A 19441-nucleotide genomic window follows, 5' to 3' on the forward strand; every position below is an offset into this window, starting at 1 on the left:
GACCGAACATCTGGCGACAACGTCATTCTGTGTCCGTACGCACTGGCAAGGGCACCGCCACACACTGCGCAAACAGTCTGCTTATGCATTGTGACAATATACTGTGGACACACACACACACAACCTGAGGAGTACAATGGAAAACAGGATTATGGAGTCAGCTAGCTAACTTGTCGAAACATTCTGATACATTTTTGTTTTGTAGAAATAAAAGCTTGAAATGGGCATGGTCTAATTGATTTTTAAAAAACAAAAAGATATAAGATTAGCTTTTTAAATTTACCATAAAATCAACGTTTTTTTCTGGTTGCTTATCAAAGTTAGTCGGCTAACTGATTAATCCTGCTTTGTAGTATGCCCCTCTGGGCAAATGTGGGCCGATAGATATTGTGTAGGCCTACTGTACACACATTCTGACAGTCATCCACTGATGACACAGACAAGCACAATGCACACACACAAGCATGTATCAGTCATTTATAATTCCTCCATTCCACTCAATTAAACAAATGGCAGCTAGCAACCCTACCTACGTAACCGAAACATCCTGACTTCCCCCAAAATCTGTGCATTCAGACCTTGTTCCGTGTGTGTGTGTGTGTGTGTGTTTGTCTATTTGTGTACTGTACGTGTATATGTATGAAAACTAAAGACTACACACATGACCTTATGGGAACATTGTCACAATGTGATTGTTCTACAATGAGTTGGTCAAAACAAGCATTGTGATTGGTTGAGACGCATTCTAAGTCATACTAAAAAAAAACAGTTTAGCACGGGTAAGCCCAGTGGTGGAAAAAGTACCCAATTGTCATACGTGAGTAAGAGTAAAGATACCTTAATAGAAAATGACTCAAGTAAAATTGAAAGTCACCCAGTAAAACACTACTTGAGTTAAAGTCTAAAAGCACACTACGGTGCATTCGTAAAGAATTCAGACCCCATGACTTTTTCCACATTTCGTTACGTTACAGCCTTATTCTAAAAAAAATGTTAAACTAATCAATCTACACACAATACCCCAAAGCGAACACAGTTGAGACATTTTTGCAAATCTATGAAAAAATGTTATACATAAGTTTCCAGACCCTAACTGAGCTCAGGTGCATCCTGTTTCCATTGATTATCCTTGAGATGTTTCTACAACTTGATTGGAGTCCACCTGTGGTAAATTCAATTGATTGGATATGATTTGGAAAGGCACACATCTGTCTATATAAAGGTCCCACAGTTGACAGTGAATGTTAGAGCAAAAACCAAGCCATGAGGTCAAAGGAATTGTCCGTAGGGCTCAGAGACAGGATTGTGTCGAGGCACAGATCTGGGGAAGGGTACGAACATATTTATGCAGCATTGAAGGTCCCCAAGAACACAGTGGCCCCCATCATTCTTAAATGGAAGAAGTTTGGAACCCACGAAGACTTTTCCTAGAGCTGGCTGCCCGGCCAAACTGAGCAATCGGGGGAGAAGGGCCTTGGTCAGGGAGGTGACCAAGGACCCAATAGTCACTCTGACAGAGCTCCAGAGTTCCTCTGTGAAGATGGGAGAACCTTCCAAATGGACAACCATCTCTGCTGCACTCCACCAATCAGGCCTTTATGGTAGAGTAGCCAGACAGAAGCCACTCCTCAGTAAAAGGCCCATGACAGCCCACTTGGAGTTTGCCAAAAGGCACCTAAATTACTCTCAGGCCATGAGAAACAAGATTCTCTGGTCTGATGAAACCAAGATTGAACACTTTGGCCTGAATGCCAAGAGTCACGTCTGGAGGAAACCTGGCACCATCCCTACGGTGAAGCATGATGCCGGCAGCATCATGCTGTGGGGACTTTTTTCAGCGGCAGGGACTGGGAAACAGTTTTGGGACAAGTCTCTGAATGTCCTTGAGTGGCCCAGCCAGGGCCCAGACTTAAACCCGATCGAACATCTCTGGGAGAGACCTGAAAATAGCTGTGCAGCGACACTCCCCATCCAACCTGACAGAGCTTGAGAGGATCTGCTGAAAAGAATGGGAGAAACTCCCCAAATACAGGTGTGCCAAGCTTGTATCATCATACCCAAGAAGACTCGAGGCTGTAATCACTGCCAAAAGTATTTCAACAAAGTACTGAGTAAATGGTCTGAATACTTATGTAAATGGAATGTTTCAGTTTTTGCTTTGTCATTATGGGCTATTGATGAGGAACAAAATTATTTTATCAATTTTAGAAGAAGGCTGTAATGTAACAAAGTGTGGAAAAAGTCAAGGGGTCTGAACACTTTCCGAAGGCACTGTATATACCTCACTGTATAGTCTGTAGGCAAACAGGATGGGGCCGGGAACTCCTGTGAAAGTCAGCTTTATAGATGCACTATACAGAAATCATTCTGCCGTTTCCTGTTTGCTAAAATGCTAATAGTGTGCCTAATTTCAATTTATGTGGCAAAACAAGCAAGTATTGTGTACATAATAATTGTACCATCTGAACTGCTGTGAAATATATTTCCATAAACAAAAATATTGTATTTTAAAGGTGTTCGAAGCTGGTGTACAAAACCGAAAATTTAAAACTGGGAGCATAGAAATAGTGCACATGGAACCGATCTACTTCTTCTTAGACTTGCTTTCAATGAGAATGACAGTGTATGGGCACGGCGAGACCCAGATGCAGACACGGGATGCAGATGGAGTCTTGATATTTATTAAACAATCCAAAAGGGGCAGGTCGTGGATAGGCAAAAGGTCAAAACCAGTTCAGAGTTCTGGGTGTACAGAGTGGCAGGCAGGCTCGAGGTCAGGGCAGGCAGAATGGTCAGGCAGTCGGGTACCGAGTCCAGAAAACAGGCAAGGGTCAAAAACCATGAGGACTAGCAAAAGAGAATAGAAGCAGGAGTACGGGAAAAACGCTGGTGGACTTGAAAAACATACAAGACGAACTGGCACAGAGAGACAGGAAACACAGGAATAATAAGCGACACCTGGAGGGGGTGGAGACAATCACAAGGTGAAACAGATCAGGGTGTGACAGACAGATCTATAACTCACATTTCTATGTGAATTTTGTCGGGTCGCCCAAAAAGTTACATATTGCAGCTTTATAAGTTAATCTTCCAGCCTTATGTGGTATTCAGTCACGAAGATGCACAACAGGGGGAAAAACACATGCATGCACAAACACGCATAAACACACATAAACACAGCTCTCCAACCCAAAGCTGAACAGTCCTATTTCCATGGCAACTAAGGTTGTCTCGAGTGTGCTTTTCCCAGTACACAGAAATACTATTTATTTTATATATTCAGTGCTCTTATTCAACTTTCCCTATATTTGTCTGACCTCCAAGGGTCTTGCCCAATTATACCTTGTGTGTGTGACAGTAAACCTGACACCCTCTCTCTGGTGTAGTTTGGATTGTCCCCCATGAGTTGTCGATGAGTGTCATTTCCTGTCAAGAACTCGTATACCTCCTGCGTCTTGACCTGTTGCTTCGGCCTGTTGTTTCCGAAGTTTTACTTTGTTTTATTTGTATTTTTTAAATATTTCTTTCTTAAGTGTTTGTGTCAACACCTGCTACCAACTTGCCAACTAGCTCGCTCGGTTGCAATGGAGCCCGCTTCGCCTGGAATAGCGAACAAATGTTTCCAGCACTGTAGAAGCTGTTTATTACGCTCTTGTCCAATGAGCTCCAATGCGGCAATTGTTTGCTAGAGGAGGAGTACAGAAGTGTCTATGCTTAGCAAACAAAGCTCACGTCTGCGCGAACTTATGGGGAAAACGGAAATTGGAACTTTCTCATTCTTTACTCCTATGGCTGGATGCTGCTCGGGCCTGTTTCCCTGCCTTGTCATCTCTTACTATCTGAATGCCCTGTGCTTCCTGGAACTTGCCTGCCCAGGAGGTTGTCTCCATCTGCTTCTCTTTCTCCATCTTGTAGTGAAGTAGACGGAGAACAGCAGGAAGGTTGCTCCAATTAGCTCTGGTCCCATGTCACAAGTCGCTGAAACCAAAGGCAGCGGCTTGCTGCTAAGTGGACGGGAGTGACTGTGAGAGGTTCGGCGCAGATTGACATAAGGAATAGCTTTACTGCACTGGTGCCTGATCTACCTGCACCTCCATCGCTGGGATTTCCTGTGTCTGCGACGGCGGTGCTGACTCCAACTACGCTGACTCCAACTACGCTGACTCCAACTACGCTGACTCCAACTACGCCGACTCCAACTATGCTGACTCCAGCAACAGCTTCGTCATGGAGTTTGTCTCTTATCCCTCTCCCTGGATCTGACAGGGCACTGACTGCTGTGGGAGGTCTAAACATATCGCCGGGAGCAGTGGGCGTATGCTATCCTGCTTTACGTTGGCACGTGAAAGATTCAACAAATTGTGTAAGGGGTAGGAATGGGCGGATTTCTCCATTCCCTTCTCCAGCCATTGTATTGGGCACTTCAAGGGTGAGAAATGTCTCAGTCACTGTGGCAAAAACGTTGTGCTGTCCAGGAGCACAAGTACAAGACATCGATAAGCTGCTCCCATACATTTGAAACCAGTATTAGGAAATTGAGTCGATCATAGTTCATGTGTGATTCAATGACATTATGAAGGACAGCCCAGAAAAGCTGAAGATGGATTTTAAAGAACTGATTGCATCACTGCTTGACACCAACAAACACCCCATAATATCTGGCCCTCTGACCTCCCTAAATCATGGCATTGAACGTTTCAGCAGACTTGTATCCCTCCGTAACTGGCTATGAAACTATCGCAGCTCTGTGGTTGTAACATTTATTGACAATTATTATACCTTCTGGAAACAAAGCTCATTTTATAAGGAGGATGGGATCCACCCAAATCATTTGGGTTCCTGGATTCTTTCAAAGAATTAGAAGGCTACTTAAGGACAATTACTTATCAATGACCCAAGCCCAGCTCATTTATTATCTACCATTGTGTTGCTGAGTTGTCATAATGCTACAGAAACTGTACATTATCCCAGGGGTGTTGGAAGACACAATGTAAGTAACCTAATTTATGTCCCTCTAACTGCCATGAATGCCTCTGCTGATCCCACAGCTATTGTATGCAGTAATAATGTGCCTATGAACCAGCTCACCCTGCACGAACATAAATAACACCAGCATGTCTACTTCTGCTAAGCTTCCCGGTAAAGCAACGAAAACAATCAAGCATCCCAGAAAAGTGCTAAAAATAGCCCACGTTAACATATGTAGCCCAAGAAACAAGGTTCATGAAGTCAATAACTTGTTAGTAACAGATGACATTCATATTCTGACTATCTCTGAAACTCACTTAGATAATACCTTTGATGATACAGTGGTAGCAATACATAGTTATAACATCTACATAAAATACAGAAATGCCAATGGCCACGACCGGGAGGTCCGTGGCGCGACGCACAATTGGCCTAACGTCGTCCGGGTTAGGGAGGGTTTGGCCGGTAGGGATATCCTTGTCTCTTCGCGCACCAGCGACTCCTGTGGCGGGCCGGGCGCAGTGCGCGCTAACCAAGGTTGCCAGGTACACGGCGTTTCCTCCGACACATTGGTGCGGCTGGTTTCCGGGTTGGATGCGCGCTGTGTTAAGAAGCAGTGTGGCTTGGTTGGGTTGTGTATCGGAGGACGCATGACTTTCAAACTTCGTCTCTCCCGAGCCCGTACGGGAGTTGTAGCGATGAGACAAGATAGTAGCTACTAAAACAATTGGATACCACGAAAATTGGGGAGAAAAAGGGGTAACATAAAAAATAAAAAATGCCAATGGGGGAGGTGTCATGGTCTATATTAAGAACCACATTCCTGTAAAGCTTAGAGAGGATCTCATGTTAAATACTGTTGAAGTAATATGGCTACAGGTTCCATCTGCCTCACCTAAAGCCCATTATTGTGGGAAGCTGCTATAGACACACTCTACACACATCAAATCAAATCAAAGTTTATTTGTCACGTGCGCTGAATACAACCTTACAGTGAAATGCTTACTTACAGGCTCTAACCAATAGTGCAGAAAAGGTATTAGGTAAACAATAGGTAGGTAAAGAAATAAAACAACAGCAAAAATACAGGCTATATACAGTAGCGAGGCTATGATACAGACACCGGTTAGTCAGGCTGATTGAGGTAGTATGTACATGTAGATATGGTTAAAGTGACTATGTACATTGTAATATTGATGAATGGTGGTATTATACATTTTGTATTGTAGATATGTAGTGGTGTAATAATATTATATGATGTACTGTTATCTTTTGTTTTATGTGCAATGTGCCTTAATTTGTCTGCCTTGGCAGCAGCTAAAAGGGATCCCTAATTAATACAAATGCAAACCTCTTCATCCATCGGTAAACTCCATTCCCTGAGGTTTGGTAAACATTCAGTACTCTTCTGCCCTGATACTTAGCCTACCGGATGACACTCAATCAACAAATACTTTTCGAGAAATGAGATACAGTTGAAGTCGGACGGTTGGAGTCATTAAAACTCGTTTTTCAACCACTCCACAAATTTCTTGTTAACAGACTATCGGTTTGGCATGTCGGTTAGGACATCTACTTTGTGCATGACACAAGTAATTTTTCCAACAATTGTTTACAGACAGATTATTTCACTTATAATTCACTGTATCACAATTCCAGTGGGTCAGAAGTTTACATACACAAAGTTGACTGTGCTTTTAAACAGCACATTCCAGAAAATTCCAGAAAATGATGTCATGGCTTTAGAAGCTTCTGATAGGCTAATTGACATCATTTGAGTCAATTGGAATTGTACCTGTGGATGTATTTCAAGGCCTACCTTCAAACTCAGTGCCTCTTTGCTTGACATCATGGGAAAATCTTTAAAAATCAGCCAAGAACTCAGAAAAAAATGATAGACCTCCACAAGTCTGGTTCATCCTTGGGAGCAATTTCCAAACGCCTGAAGATGCCACGTTCATTAGTACAAGCAATAGTACGCAAGTATAATCACCATGGGACCACGCAGCCATCATATCAGCCATCATATTTAACCAAGATGGCATAGCAGTTCAGACGTCTTTAGTCCTCGTCTTGTCGTGTCCTGTATATATATATATTTACAACTTTTTTCACATACATTTTATTTTTATTTTCCATCAACTCATCTTCAAAACACTCTCCTGCAACCCGCCTCACCAATTTATATTTATAAAAAAGTATTATTTACCTCAAATCTGTAATCCTCCAAGAAGCTAGCCAGAAACTCCAAGAAGCTAGCCAGAAACTAGCCAGAAGCTAGCCAGGAGCTAGCCAGAAGCTAGCCCAGAAGCTAATCCAGAAGCTACTTCAGAAGCTAGTTAGCTTCTTTACTGGCAAATCGTTAGTATTCAGCTAACCACGGTTTGTGGTCATCAGCTATCCTTTAGCTCGAAAATCTATCGCCAGTTTTGTACGGCGCAGCACAGCTCGGAACGGAACATACCGGACCAATTTTTCTCTCCATGTCCCTGGATTTCAACTGCTCTCATACCCGGATCTCACAGCTAGCTAGCTGCTATCCGTGTGACTATCGGCTTTCGTCGATTCCGGAGCAAACATCAATTATTCCGGAGCTAGCCAGCTCCGTCAATCACTCCTGAGTTCCATCAATCACTCCTGGGCTGCAGTCACCTATCCGGACTCGTTTTACTGCCTACGCGGAGCCCCACCGGGCCTTCACAACTGGACTGCCGACGTTATCTACCCGAAGGAGATCCGGCTGGCTCCTCCGTCGCGACGTTACCTGAACGCCCTTCTGCGGCCTGCTAACCGTTAGCTGTCTTACCGGCTGCTATCTGAATAGCCAATCAGACAATTGATTTATTTTTATTATTATTATGTTTTCTTCTTGGGCCTCTATAACTATATCTATTGTTTTTATTTTTGTTGTTGTGTGATTTGGATTAATCCCCTCTACCACACGGAACCCCACTAATCTACTGACGGAACGCAAGAGGTGGCTAACAACAGACCTCCATCCTATGCTAGCTTGCTACCGATGGCCTGGCTACCTCAAATCAAATCAAATCAAATCAAATTTTATTTGTCACATACACATGGTTAGCAGATGTTAATGCGAGTGTAGCGAAATGCTTGTGCTTCTAGTTCCGACAATGCAGTGATAACCAACAAGTAATCTAACTAACAATTCTAAAACTACTGTCTTATACACAGTGTTAGGGGATAAAGAATATGTACATAAGGATATATGAGTGAGTGATGGTACAGAGCAGCATACAGTAGATGGTATCGAGTACAGTATATACATATGAGATGAGTATGTAGACAAAGTAAACAAAGTGGCATAGTTAAAGTGGCTAGTGATACATGTATTACATAAGGATGCAGTCGATGATGTAGAGTACAGTATATACGTATGCATATGAGATGAATAATGTAGGGTAAGTAACATTATATAAGGTAGCATTGTTTAAAGTGGCTAGTGATATATTTACATCATTTCCCATCAATTCCCATTATTAAAGTGGCTGGAGTTGGGTCAGTGTCAATGACAGTGTGTTGGCAGCAGCCACTCAATGGTGGCTGTTTAACAGTCTGATAGCCTTGAGATAGAAGCTGTTTTTCAGTCTCTCAGTCCCAGCTTTGATGCACCTGTACTGACCTCGCCTTCTGGATGATAGCGGGGTGAACAGGCAGTGGTTCGGGTGGTTGATGTCCTTGATGATCTTTATGGCCTTCCTGTAACATCGGGTGGTGTAGGTGTCCTGGAGGGCAGGTAGTTTGCCCCCGGTGATGCGTTGTGCAGACCTCACTACCCTCTGGAGAGCCTTACGGTTGAGGGCGGAGCAGTTGCCGTACCAGGCGGTGATACAGCCCGCCAGGATGCTCTCGATTGTGCATCTGTAGAAGTTCGTGAGTGCTTTTGGTGACAAGCCGAATTTCTTCAGCCTCCTGAGGTTGAAGAGGCGCTGCTGCGCCTTCTTCACGACGCTGTCAGTGTGAGTGGACCAATTCAGTTTGTCTGTGATGTGTATGCCGAGGAACTTAAAACTTGCTACCCTCTCCACTACTGTTCCATCGATGTGGATAGGGGGTGTTCCCTCTGCTGTTTCCTGAAGTCCACAATCATCTCCTTAGTTTTGTTGACGTTGAGTGTGAGGTTATTTTCCTGACACCACACTCCGAGGGCCCTCACCTCCTCCCTGTAGGCCGTCTCGTCGTTGTTGGTAATCAAGCCTACCACTGTTGTGTCGTCCGCAACTTGATGATTGAGTTGGAGGCGTGCGTGGCCACGCAGTCGTGGGTGAACAGGGAGTACAGGAGAGGGCTCAGAACGCACCCTTGTGGGGCCCCGTGTTGAGGATCAGCGGGAGGAGATGTTGTTGCCTACCCTCACCACCTGGGGGCGGCCCGTCAGGAAGTCCAGTACCCAGTTGCACAGGGCGGGGTCGAGACCCAGGGTCTCGAGCTTGATGACGAGCTTGGAGGGTACTATGGTGTTGAATGCCGAGCTGTAGTCGATGAACAGCATTCTCACATAGGTATTCCTCTTGTCCAGGTGGGTTAGGGCAGTGTGCAGTGTGGTTGAGATTGCATCGTCTGTGGACCTATTTGGGCGGTAAGCAAATTGGAGTGGGTCTAGGGTGTCAGGTAGGGTGGAGGTGATATGGTCCTTGACTAGTCTCTCAAAGCACTTCATGATGACGGAAGTGAGTGCTACGGGGCGGTAGTCGTTTAGCTCAGTTACCTTAGCTTTCTTGGGAACAGGAACAATGGTGGCCCTCTTGAAGCATGTGGGAACAGCAGACTGGTATAGGGATTGATTGAATATGTCCGTAAACACACCGGCCAGCTGGTCTGCGCATGCTCTGAGGGCGCGGCTGGGGATGCCGTCTGGGCCTGCAGCCTTGCGAGGGTTAACACGTTTAAATGTCTTACTCACCTCGGCTGCAGTGAAGGAGAGACCACATGTTTTCGTTGCAGGCCGTGTCAGTGGCACTGTATTGTCCTCAAAGCGGGCAAAAAGTGATTTAGTCTGCCTGGGAGCAAGACATCCTGGTCCGTGACTGGGCTGGGTTTCTTCTTGTAGTCCGTGATTGACTGTAGACCCTGCCACATGCCTCTTGTGTCTGAGCCATTGAATTGAGATTCCACTTTGTCCCTGTACTGACGCTTAGCTTGTTTAATAGCCTTGCGGAGGGAATAGCTGCATTGTTTATATTCGGACATGTTACCAGACACCTTGCCCTGATTAAAAGCAGTGGTTCGCGCTTTCAGTTTCACGCGAATGCTGCCATCAATCCACGGTTTCTGGTTTGGGAATGTTTTTATCGTTGCTATGGGAACGACATCTTCGACGCACGTTCTAATGAACTCGCACACCGAATCAGCGTATTCGTCAATATTTTCATCTGACGCAATACGAAACATGTCCCAGTCCACGTGATGGAAGCAGTCTTGGAGTGTGGAGTCAGCTTGGTCTGACCAGCGTTGGACAGACCTCAGCGTGGGAGCCTCTTGTTTAAGTTTCTGCCTGTAGGCAGGGATCAACAAAATGGAGTCGTGGTCAGCTTTTCCGAAAGGGGGGCGGGGCAGGGCCTTATATGCGTCGCGGAAGTTAGAGTAACAATGATCCAAGGTTTTACCACCCCTGGTTGCGCAATCGATATGCTGATAAAATTTAGGGAGTCTTGTTTTCAGATTAGCTTTGTTAAAATCCCCAGCTACAATGAATGCAGCCTCCGGATAAATGGTTTCCAGTTTGCAAAGAGTTAAATAAAGTTCGTTCAGAGCCATCGATGTGTCTGCTTGGGGGGGGATATATACGGCTGTGATTATAATCGAAGAGAATTCTCTTGGAAGATAATGCGGTCTACATTTGATTGTGAGGAATTCTAAATCAGGTGAACAGAAGGATTGTCTAAATCGCCGTGACCCCCAACCAACCTCTCCACTCACTGGACCCTTTTGATGACTCGACTAAGCATGCCTCTCCTTAATGTCAATATGTCTTGTCCATTGCTGTTCTGGTTAGTGTTTATTGGCTTATTTCACTGTAGAGCCTCTAGTCCTGCTCACTATACCTTATCCAACCTATTAGTTCCACCACCCACACATGCAATGACATCTCCTGGTTTCAATGATGTTTCTAGAGACAATATCTCTCTCTTCATCACTCAATACCTAGGTTTACCTCCACTGTATTCACATCGTACCATACCTTTGTCTGTACATTATACCTTGATGCTATTTTATCGCCCCCAGAAACCTCCTTTTACTCTCTGTTCCAGATGTTCTAGATGACCAATTCTTATTGCTTTTAGCCGCACCCTTATTCTACTCCTCCTATGTTCCTCTGGCGATGTAGAGGTGAATCCAGGCCCTGCAGTGCCTAGCTCCACTCCTATTCCTCAGGCGCTCTCTTTTGACGACTTCTGTAACCGTAATAGCCTTGGTTTCATGCATGTTAACATTAGAAGCCTCCTCCCTAAGTTTGTTCTATTCACTGCTTTAGCACACTCTGCCAACCCGGATGTTCTAGCTGTGTCTGAATCCTGGCTTAGGAAGACCACCAAAAATTCAGAAATTTTAATTCCAAACTACAACATTTTCAGACAAGATAGAACTGCCAAAGGGGGCGGTGTTGCAATCTACTGCAAAGATAGCCTGCAGAGTTCTGTCCTACTATCCAGGTCTGTACCCAAACAATTTGAACTTCTACTTTTAAAAATCCACCTCTCTAAAAAGTCTCTAACAGTCTCTCACCGTTGCCGCCTGCTATATAGACCACCCTCTGCCCCCAGCTGTGCTCTGGACACCATATGTGAACTGACTGCCCCCCATCTATCTTCAGAACTCGTGCTGCTAGGCGACCTAAACTGGAACATGCTTAACACCCCAGCCATCATACAAGCTAAACTTGATGCCCTCAATCTCACACAAATTATCAATGAACCTACCAGGTACCTCCCCAAAGCCTTAAACACGGGCACCCTCATAGATATCATCCTAACCAACTTCCCCTCTAAATACACCTCTGCTGGCTTCAACCAAGATCTCAGCGATCACTGCCTCATTGTCTGCATCCGTAATGGGTCAGCGGTCAAACAACCTCCACTCATCACTGTAAAACGCTCCCTGAAACACTTCAGCGAGCAGGCCTTTCTAATCGACCTGGCCGGGGTATCCTGGAAGGATATTGATCTCATCCCGTCAGTAGAGGATGCCTGGATATTTTTTTTAAATGCCTTCCTAACCATCTTAAATAAACATGCCCCATTCAAGAAATTCAGAACCAGGAACAGATATAGCCCTTGGTTCTCCCCAGACCTGACTGCCCTTAACCAACACAAAAACATCCTATGGCGTTCTGCATTAGCATCGAACAGCCCCCGTGATATGCAGCTGTTCAGGGAAGCTAGAAACCATTATACACAGGCAGTTAGAAAAGCCAAGGCTAGCCTTTTCAAGCAGAAATTTGCTTCCTGCAACACTAACTCAAAAAAGTTCTGGGACACTGGAGAATAAGAACACCTCCTCCCAGCTGCCCACTGCACTGAAGATAGGAAACACTGTCACCACTGATAAATCCACCATAATTGAGAATTTCAATAAGCATTTTTCTACGGCTGGCCATGCTTTCCACCTGGCTACTCCTACCCCGGTCAACAGCACTGCACCCCCAACAGCAACTCGCCCAAGCCTTCCCCATTTCTCCTTCTCCCAAATCCATTCAGCTGATGTGTTGAAAGAGCTGCAAAATCTGGATCCCTATAAATCAGCCGGGCTAGACAATCTGGACCCTTTCTTTCTAAAATTATCTGCCAAAATGGTTGCCACCCCTATTACTAGCCTGTTCAACCTCTCTTTCGTGTCGTCTGAGATTCCCAAAGATTGGAAAGCAGCTGCGGTCATCCCCCTCTTCAAAGGGGGGGACACTCTTGACCCAAACTGCTACAGACCTATATCTATCCTACCATGCCTTTCTAAGGTCTTCGAAAGACAAGTCAACAAACAGATTACCGACCATTTCGAATCTCACCATACCTTCTCTGCTATGCAATCTGGTTTCAGAGCTGGTCATGGGTGCACCTCAGCCACGCTCAAGGTCCTAAACGATATCTTAACCGCCATCGATAAGAAACATTACTGTGCAGCCGTATTCATTGATCTGGCCAAGGCTTTCGACTCTGTCAATCACCACAACCTCATCGGCAGACTCGACAGCCTTGGTTTCTCAAATAATTGCCTCGCCTGGTTCACCAACTACTTCTCTGATAGAGTTCAGTGTGTCAAATCGGAGGGTTTGCTGTCCGGACCTCTGGCAGTCTCTATGGGGGTGCCACAGGGTTCAATTCTTGGACCGACTCTCTTCTCTGTATACATCAATGAGGTCGCTCTTGCTGCTGGTGAGTCTCTGATCCACCTCTACGCAGACGACACCATTCTGTATACTTCCGGCCCTTCTTTGGACACTGTGTTAACAACCCTCCAGGCAAGCTTCAATGCCATACAACTCTCCTTCCGTGGCCTCCAATTGCTCTTAAATACAAGTAAAACTAAATGCATGCTTTTCAACCGATCGCTACCTGCACCTACCCGCCTGTCCAACATCACTACTCTGGACGGCTCTGACTTAGAATACGTGGACAACTACAAATACTTAGGTAAACTCTCCTTCCAGACCCATATCAAACATCTCCAATCCAAAGTTAAATCTAGAATTGGCTTCCTATTTCGCAACAAAGCATCCTTCACTCATGCTGCCAAACATACCCTTGTAAAATTGACCATCCTACCAATCCTCGACTTTGGCGATGTCATTTACAAAATAGCCTCCAATACCCTACTCAACAAATTGGATGCAGTCTATCACAGTGCAATCCGTTTTGTCACCAAAGCCCCATATACTACCCACCATTGCGACCTGTACGCTCACGTTGGCTGGCCCTCGCTTCATACTCGTCGCCAAATCCACTGGCTCCATGTCATCTACAAGACCCTGCTAGGTAAAGTCCCCCCTTATCTCAGCTCGCTGGTCACCATAGCATCTCCCACCTGTAGCACACGCTCCAGCAGGTATATCTCTCTAGTCACCCCCAAAACCAATTCTTTCTTTGGCCGCCTCTCCTTCCAGTTCTCTGCTGCCAATGACTGGAACGAACTACAAAAATCTCTGAAACTGGAAACACTTATCTCCCTCACTAGCTTTAAGCACCAACTGTCAGAGCAGCTCACAGATTACTGCACCTGTACATAGCCCACCTATAATTTAGCCCAAACAACTACCTCTTTCCCAACTGTATTTAATTAATTAATTAATTTTGCTCCTTTGCACCCCATTATTTTTATTTCTACTTTGCACATTCTTCCATTGCAAAACTACCATTCCAGTGTTTTACTTGCTATATTGTATTTACTTTGCCACCATGGCCTTTTTTGCCTTTACCTCCCTTCTCACCTCATTTGCTCACATTGTATATAGACTTGTTTATACTGTATTATTGACTGTATGTTTGTTTTACTCCATGTGTAACTCTGTGTCGTTGTATCTGTCGAACTGCTTTGCTTTATCTTGGCCAGGTCGCAATTGTAAATGAGAACTTGTTCTCAACTTGCCTACCTGGTTAAATAAAGGTAAAATAAATGTAAAAAAAAATATCGCTCAGGAAGGAGACGTGTTCTGTCTCCTAGAGATGAACGTACTTTGGTGCAAAAAGTGCAAATAAATCCCAGAACAGCAAAGGCCCTGGTGAAGATGCTGGAGGAAACAGGTACAAATGTATCTATATCCACAGTAAAACGAGTCCTATTTCGACATAACCCGAAAGGCCGCTCAGCAAGGTAGAAGCCACTGCTCCAAAACCGACATAAAAAAGACAGACTATGGTTTGCAACTGCACATGGGGACAAAGATCGTACCTTTTGGAGAAATATCCTCTGGTCTGATGAAACAAAAATAGAACTGTTTGCCCATAATGACCATCGTTATGTTTGAAGGAAAAAGGGGGAGGCTTGCAAGCCGAAGAACACCATCCCAACCGTGAAGGATGGGGGTGGCAGCATCATGTTGTGGGGGTGCTTTGCTGCAGGAGGGACTGGTGCACTTCCCAAAATATATGGCATCATGAGGGAGGAAAATTACGTGGATATATTGAAGCAACATCTCAAGACATCAGTCAGGAAGTTAAAGCTTGGTCACAAATGGATCTTCCAAATGGACAATGACCCCAAGCATACCTCCAAATATGTGGTAAATGGTTTAAAGACAACAAAGTAAAGGTATTGGAATGGCCATCACAAAGCCCTGACCTCAATACTATAGAAAATGTGTGGGCAGAACTGAAAAAGCATGTGCGAGCAGTGAGGCCTACAAACCTGACTCAGTTACACCAGCTCTGTCAGGAGGAATGGGCCAAAATTCACCCAACTTATTGTGGGAAGCTTGTGGAAGGCTACCCGAAATGTTTGCCCCAATTGAAACCATTTAAAGGCAATGCTACCAAATACTAATTGAGTGTATTTAAACTTCTGACCCACTGGGAATGTGATGAAAGAAATAAAAGCTGAAATAAATCCTTCTCTCTACTATTATTCTGACATTTCACATTCTTAAAATAAAGTGGTGATCCTAACTGACCTAAGACAGAGAATTCTTACTAGGATTAAATATCAGGAATTGTGAAAACCTCCTCCCCCTCTCTCATGTATTTGTTGCATTGTCTTTCTCTCCTTCTATGTGTGTGTGTGTGTGTGTGTGACCAGGTGACACTGGAAGCAGTTTAGCAGCGTGTAATTAGCTGTGTGCTTATCTCTTCTCTTCCTGCTTGGTCCCCAGGCCCCCTACAGCCTACTAGTGACCCAGCCAAAACCACCCTCTAATCAACAACAGGTACAGAGCAGACACTTACCATGCTCTGTTATTCACCTCTGCTACTTGTTTGTGATCTTTAAAGAGAAGGCCATGTGGTGCTGTGGGGTACATGCTAACAAGGCAGCTCTGGTCCCTCTGCCTCATGGCTCACTGGAGCGAACACCTGCGCATCCCCCCCGTCCCCGTCCCGATCGCAGCAGTTTTAGGAAGCCAAAATGGCATCCTAAGCAGAATATCTTATAAGACACTGGGTCCTTGTTGTATTGATGTTGCGCTGTAAACAAACTGGTCCATGGTCAGTGTTGATGTTAGGAGGTTAATGGAAAGGGTGAGAGCAAGGAGAGCTGACCTGAGATCAGCCCTTATGGGAGATGGCTGGCTTCTTGTATGGCTTGACTCAGCAAAACATATTTCTGAAGAAAGAAAAGAGCACAATCCACTCTGCTTTTACCAATCATGTCAAAGTGGGACAGAAACATTTCTATGCATTCAATAATACATTTGAGCCTTTGAACCAACTATTCTGGAGTGGATGTGATTTCCATAAGAGCACTGTGGTAAAAAAAATGTTTGTCTCTCATAGAAACAGAAACGTTTTTGTTTTTTCAAGTGTCATGTTCCGGAGTCTTTTCATTTGGAGATGTGTTCCTTGTCTTGATTGTTGTGGATGTGAATGGCTCTGGCTCTGTAACAGATGAAAATAAAACAGTGTTTCATATTTCTGAGAGGATAGTCAAGTGACTAATTGTACAGAGCCCCCATTCAGCCAGGGCTTTTGATGTACAATACATTGAAGGAAAATCATCATTTGCAGCAGAGGTGAAAAGAGGAGGCAGAGGAAAGAAAGGAAGATCATTATGAAAATTGAGAGGGGGATACTGTAATCATTGTTTGCGTGTATCTTGACTGCAGTCAGACAAGAATCATCAGAGAAGAATAGGAGCCCAATGCAGCATGTTTGAAGCCATGTAACCACTAACAGAGGACCTGCCACATTACCCTACATTACCCCTGCTATCAGACTAGGCATTCAAAATCAGTTCCCAGATATTACAGACAGAGCAAGTCAACACTAACATCCATCTTTTAATGGGAAAAGGCGAGTTTGGACTTAGGTTGCCAATGAAACAATGTTAAGTGTGTGAATCAATTAAAACTCAGCAAATGACGAATGAGGGTCATGTGTGTGTCAAGTATTTTATCAAAGCAGCAGTGTCTGTCTGTATCTGGCTGTTATCAGCCGTTGTGTTTTGGGTCTGGTCTGTGTGCTCTAGGTTGGCAGCAGGGACACTCAGTTCTGATGGAGGTAAGCTGTATTGCGGCTGAAGGGAACTAAGGGCTTTGTGTATACAGCACACATTGAGAGGCCTGATCATGCACACTCTACATCACCTCTACATCAATTGAGGTGTCTTCTGCGTCACGACCCACGATAAGGGTTGAACAGTGAAAAGAAACGTACACAGACCAAAGCATAAGTAAAATATAGAATCTTGGCAGTGGAGAGAGAATTTTTCCATTTTAAAGCGACAGTCAGCAGTTGAAACAATAACAAAGTGTTTTCTCTGCTACCTGTTTATGTAAAAAGCTGAGGGATGTGGGGCTGGAGAAATGTAACCACTCTCAATTTCACATACAGTGCAATGGAGGCAAGGACTGAAACTTTTTTCATCTATATAGTGTTTGTTTAGATTTACAATGTTTACAAACATCGGGGTACATCAGTTGAACTTAGCTCATGATGCATTTATAGGTTTTATTCTTTAAGAATCAATGGGTGCACATCATTACTTTATAAGTCCAAACATTGTATGTAGCTACTACAGATTGCCCCTTTCAAGCTAATTCTATACATTTTGTCATGGAGCTCAAATAAATGTTGCACTTTTTTCTGCAATTCAATACATTTTGCCATGGAGCTGAGAGAAGAATGTTCCGTTTTTAAGCTAATTTTCTGCAATTCTATGCATTTTGACATGGCTAATGCTTATGCTCTAAACATTCTAACAAAATCATTGGGGGCCTGATTGTCTAGCTTTAATTTTGTTGATTGTAAGTTCTCAAAGACTTTAGGCTATTATTTAAAAAATATATATGTAGGTCCATTATCTTTTTAAAATACTTTTAATTTGGTTTAAGTTGTTGAAGTTTACATTGAAAGAGTTTTTTCCATTCCAAATTTAAATAGATAAAAATGTCATCCACCTGGACCCATGCCGCGACCCACAGTTTGGGAACCATTGCTCTACAGTATGCCCCCCACACACGCACCTCTGTCCCTGGCCTGTCAGCTTTGTCCCTGGCCAGTCTGTAGCACAGTAATAGGGCGATGAGAAGACATTCCCTCTCGCCTCTACTAAATGACTGTAGTGAGCTGAATGTGGGTCTTGAAATGATGTTGCTGCCCTCCCAAGATGTAATACCCATCCAATTATAGAAACACACAGAGGCACTCATATCTCTCAGACATATCCTCTGGCTCCAGTGGTATTATTTCATTTGGGGGAAATTGCTATTGAAAGTAGTGTGATATTTAGGTTGAGATCACACACATTTAGGAGAAGTGTATCTACTGCGACACTAAAACACCCGAATCCAGTTTTGGTGGGAGAACGTTACAGTATTTGAGGAAAGTCAAAACATTGAATGAGGCACATGAGGGATTATATCACAGAGTCAAAGTCGACCTTCCTTCCAAACACACTGCATGGCACTGCAGCGCTCCAGTGAGCGGCACCCAGCGGCGGGAAGTGGGTGGATGTGTGTGCTGCGTACGTAATCCCTGTCGACTCGTCCTCAGCCCCCGCTGGGGACGATTATGTCTCATCGCAAAAAGCACTCCTGAACAATCGCACTGGCCTCTCTCTCTCTCTCTCTCTCTCAGGACGGTCTCAATAACCTCTCTGTTCCCTTGTAAAATGTTTCACAAGACAAAGACAAAAACAGTTTTCATATTTATTGTGAACATGATCCCTTGCTGATCCATCAATTGACGTTTGTCTTTCTTTCTTGGATGCGTGTGTTAATAAGAAAGAGCCATAGAAAGAGAGAGAGACAATGAGAGAGCCGAGTGTGTCAGAGAGAGAGAGAGAGAAAGAGAGAGAGAAGAAAGAGAGAGGGAGAGAGAGAATCACTCAGATTGGCACAGTCCCTAATGAAGCCCTCTTCAGTACTGCTGGGTGAGAATTCTAATGCATTGTTGATTCAAAATTGCATTGTCAGAGGTTACCAGCTAATGAGCAGAGCTGTATAATGAACACAATTATCTACGGAGCAAGGCATCTTTGAACACCTATATATTTATATATATATTTAGTTCTCTCATGGTTGCCCCTCTCCGCCAGAGTAGGTTGCCCTTCTCTGTGTCCACGCAAGCCGCTTGTCGACCTCATGTCAGGAGACGGGATCGGAATTTCGCAAATACGGGTGAGACTGTCACCCAGTGGAATGTAAAGAGATCGAGTTGGACAGCGGAGCACTGGGAAAGTGGGTCATTCTCATTGGGTGCTGAGGAGAGGGGGGGGGGGGTGGAAGAGTGTGTGGTGAGTCTGTAGCAGAGTAGGCCTACAGAGAAAGAGTGTCACTCAAGAAAAGCTATTATAATCTCTTTACTCGTCA

The sequence above is a fragment of the Oncorhynchus nerka genome, linkage group LG6 (genome assembly GCF_034236695.1).
Source record: "Oncorhynchus nerka isolate Pitt River linkage group LG6, Oner_Uvic_2.0, whole genome shotgun sequence".
Taxonomy (NCBI): Eukaryota; Metazoa; Chordata; class Actinopteri; order Salmoniformes; family Salmonidae; genus Oncorhynchus; species Oncorhynchus nerka.